The 4,381-nt window shown below is 52.6% G+C and overlaps 1 pseudogene; it reads right to left on the bottom strand.

Annotated features, from left to right (window-relative positions):
* Nucleotides 1–724: 724 nt before the first annotated feature.
* Nucleotides 725–3,101, bottom strand: LOC123430811 (annotated as a pseudogene).
* Nucleotides 3,102–4,381: the final 1,280 nt, after the last annotated feature.

The raw sequence follows: 4,381 nt of genomic DNA, 5'->3' as shown, positions 1-4,381 counted from the left end.
ACAATATTACAGAGCCGTTGTATATTTTAATATAGGTTACAGGCCTCGCGTGACAAGAAAGAGAGAGGTCATATGGATGAGGCATGCCTACTATTTCAAATATGTACAAACGTACACATTGTCTGAGGTTCTATACTATTCAAAAAATACACACAGTTCATTTCGTTGACCGGACATGTACTGTATGAATCTTCGAATAGGATCGTGTGGTGTCAGCCTATCCGGTAGAAACCCGGATAGTTAGAAAAACCACTTTAATGCTAGACATACAAAGAGTTACATAAGGTTACGCGCTGAATAGGATTCTTTTTTCTAACTAACCACTTCCTCCCCTGATTTTCAAGAAGGTGGGGCCCTCATTCCCCTTAATCTTTAATCAAAATTCATCTTTTTGTAAAATTTATGTAAACTTATGTATGCGTAGCATTGCTGAACCACTTTCAGTGGGCAGGGTTTTATTTGAAACTGATAAGTCTCACCCTCAGGAAGGACATGACGCGCGTCCAACGTACTCGACTAAGCGCCAGTGGAAAATCTTTTCAGAGAGCTCAAGCTGAAGTTGCATACCGAGTATATCCAGGCAAGGGTGGTCCATGTTTACCATCGCCCGTATTGTGTGTCTTAAATTGAACACAAGTGCTCCATTTAGAAAAAATATCCTCACTCAGATATCTGTCAGTAGAGTAGATTACAAACTTTGTTCCTAGCTCGTTTCGAACAGCACACTCGTGCAGCGGAGAGAAGCGACGAACATAACGTACAATTTTACAAGGCAAGCGTACAACTATCAATGGAGCTCACCTCCCCGCGAGGGAAGTGGAGGTCATGGAGCAGAAACTGCTGTGCTGCCTGGCCCCTCCCGTGAACAGCAACCCGACGTCCGGCAGCTCCATCTCCCGCTGATTGCCGCCCGGAGGCCAAACGAACGCTGGCTTATTAACCGGCGGCTCCGGTGCCGGGGCACCGTCGATCAACACCTGCACCGCCGTCCTCATGGACGGCCTCTCCCTCGGGTTCGGGTGGCAGCACGCCAACGCCAGCCTCACCGCACAGTCCACCTGCGCCTGCTCGAACTCGCCGCCGAGCAATGGGTCGGCGGCATGCAACGCCTTCCCCTCGCCGTAGAGCCTCCATATCCAGTCCACGATGTGCACCGGCATGGGGTGCCGCGCTCCCCCGCTGCTCGAGTAATCCTCCTCGCCATGGTGGTCGCTGTTGTGCATGTGCTGCTGCTGCACGGCGTTGCTGGGGCTCCTCCCGCTGACCACCTCCATGATGAAGACCCCGAACGCGTACACGTCCGTGTCGAGGCTGGCGCGGCCGGTGAAGAAGCTCTCGTACGCCATGTAGCCGCGGGTCCCCGCCACGACCTGCGTGGAGTGGTGCGTGACGCCGTCGTGCTGGATGACGCGGGCGAGGCCGAAGTCCCCCAGCCGCGCGTTGTACTCCGCGTCAAGCATCACGTTGCTGGCCTTGACGTCCCTGTGGAGGATCCGCTTGCTGCTCCCGTGGTGCAGGTAGTCCAGCGCCGATGCTACGCCGCAGATGATCTTGTACCGCCGCTCCCAGGTAAGCTCCGGCTCCGGGGTGTCCCTGGATCTGGATGCCGACGATGACGCCATGGTCCTTTCTCTGGCGTAGAGGAGCTTGTCCAGGCTGCCCATGGGGAAGTACTCATAGACGAGCAGCAGCTCGCCCTTCTCGTGGCACCAGCCGATTAGCTTCACGAGGTTCCGGTGCGACAGCTTGCTGATCGTGTTCACCTCCGCCACGAACTCCTTCTCGCCGCGGTTGGTGTCGGCCTTCTTGTCCGTCGACACCCGCTTGACGGCCACCTCCAAGTTCATCCTATCCACGTATCCAAGGTAAACAGTGCCAAAGCCCCCTCTGCCGAGCTTGCGGGTAGGACTGAAGTTGGCAGTCGCACGCCTGAGCTCCCTGAGCTTAAATTTGACAGGACCGTGTGCGTCGATCATCTTCTCCAGGTTTATGGTAGGCAAGCCTTCTCCGCCGCGTCAACCTTCTCCACATGAACAGCCCGACAAACACACATATAGAAAGCACAAGCAATGTAACGAGAGCCAAAAGCAACTTTCTTCTCCAATAATGCTCTCTTCTAACTGTGGCATCGTCATCTATTGTGGTGAAGTTCCACGACTTTATCTGGTTCAGTTGGGTGAAATTGCCCGTGGAACCTGCAAACACCAGATATATGTCGTCCAGTAAAACTACTGACAGGTTAATGTACCGACTTAACAGGGAAACATGCTGCTGCCCACTTGTGCTGTATTGGACGAGAGTTACTCGAAACAGCAGTGATGCACCATCGTAATTGATCCCGACCAATACATCAGACCCACTTGAGAGGACGATGGACTGATTGCTCAGTGGGTATTGCTCAACAGATTTGATGCTGTTCAAGTCGAGGCCAACATGGTTGCCATCAAGGTCATCCTTGTAGCTCTTCCGCGTGTCGAATTCCACGGCTACTAACCGGTTCGTCTTCGCGCCGTCTGTGCGGTTGTTGCACACGCCCAGCCACTGGCCGCTGCTGTTGCTGGGCAAAGATGGATTATTTGTGAGCATGAAGGCCATACCTTCTCCAGTCCCGTTCTGTGGCAGGATGTTGAGCACGAACTCTGTCCTGAACGACGTGAGCTCCGTCCGCTTGCTGTTCCACAGCTTGAGGGTGTCCCTTGCATAGGCCACTCTTCCCGACCGGTGGCTCATGTTCCCGGTGTTGGGCGTGATCTGCAGCGACTTGTTTGAGATTGCTGAGCCTGGGCTGAAGCTGAAATCATCCCTGTTGCTTGCGTTGAAGCTGGGGTAAGTGAACTGCAAGCAGCTACAAGTTCTGCCTAGGATGACAACAGCTGCAGACGCTATACAGGAAAAGCTCAAGATGTTGTTGGTATTGGGTATTGGCATGGCTAAATGGTTCCGATGGCTTCCTGCAACCATCTCAAGAAAGAGGAATATGCCAGCTCATATGATCCGGGTGATTTGCTTTTCAATACAGAGGAGGGGAGGAGTTGACAAATACTTGGAGACAGAGTCAATGGGACTCTTCAGATACAGCCGGCAATGGTATTTCTGCATCTGCAGAAAAGTTGTTGCAGTAGTTGTTACAATCGACAGTCAATCTTCGATGATATATTTAACTCGCAAAAAAAAACAAGTGGAACAATGACATTAACATAAAAAAAGTAAGAGGGAACAATTCTTGATAGAGGCTGTTGAACAATGAAATTTCTTCAATCTAACATTTTTTTTTATTGAAGATGTAGAACTTGTCTTTGATACTGTTACGACTTATGAATGTACAAGGGGGTGTGTGTGTGGATGGAACAACAAGGCAGTTGAACAAGTAAAAGAGTAAGGTATAATAGAAAACACTAAGAGTTACAAGAAACTCCCGAAAAAGGATTTCCTCCCGTTTTATATTACAAAGCAACAACACCGACAACCAAGAATAGGTGCTGGAACGGAAGCAGCACCGTCGCGTCCAAAAGAAACGAAAAAGGAAATACAAAAGGTACAAACGCCGACAACGACGAGTCAACAAAAACGAAGAATCCTTGCGACCGCTGCGTCCACCAGAAATCTCCCATCAAGCTCCTAGACTCGAAGTGCAGGTACCAATCAACACCTCCAAGAAGGGACGCGATGATGACAACGTTGTTGCGAGTGGTTTTCTCGGTACACAACGAGGAGAAAGGAAGGGTAGCCCCCGACGCCCTCCAGGAAGGTCTGGTTGCACCCTCAGGCGCCACCACGTCGGGGTCGGACAGGTCGACAGGGATTTCTGCCGATCCCAACCATCACCCCGTGCACTCCGGAGCACTCCACCATACTGCCCACTACCCTGTGCGATCAAGGTCTTGAAGACATCCACACTGTATCACCACGACACCGCGAAGTGAGGCATGCACAGTGAAGAAAAAGAAGAGTCAGGACTCGGGCAGCATCACCGTCGACCTGCGGGAGGGCACGACCTCCACCGTCAACGACGGTACCCGACCGGACGCGCCAGCAGGAGCACACCTCGCTCGTGGGCTCATAGGCCTCGTCGGGGTCTGAAATGTTCGTGAAGCCCCCGCCGGAGCGCTGCAGAGAGCATGCCATCGGCGTCGTCCCCCCCCCCCCCCCCCCCCCCCCCCCTCGAGCATCCCCTTCACACCATGAAGGAGGCAACAAGGACGCATCGGAGCTGACCCACTAAAACCCGGATGAGGACGCCCGACCGCCCCACCGCTAAGACGACCACCACCACCACGTTGAACGCCGACCACCACCACCAGGACGCGATACGTCTCCGTCGTATCTACTTTTCCGAACTCGTTTTCCCTTGTTTTGGACTCTAATTCGCATGATATGAATG

The sequence above is a fragment of the Hordeum vulgare genome, chromosome 2H (assembly GCF_904849725.1).
Source record: "Hordeum vulgare subsp. vulgare chromosome 2H, MorexV3_pseudomolecules_assembly, whole genome shotgun sequence".
In the NCBI taxonomy this organism is placed as follows: Eukaryota; Viridiplantae; Streptophyta; class Magnoliopsida; order Poales; family Poaceae; genus Hordeum; species Hordeum vulgare.
The sequence above is the reverse complement of the archived record's forward strand: the minus strand, read 5'-3'. Positions and strand labels throughout refer to the sequence as shown.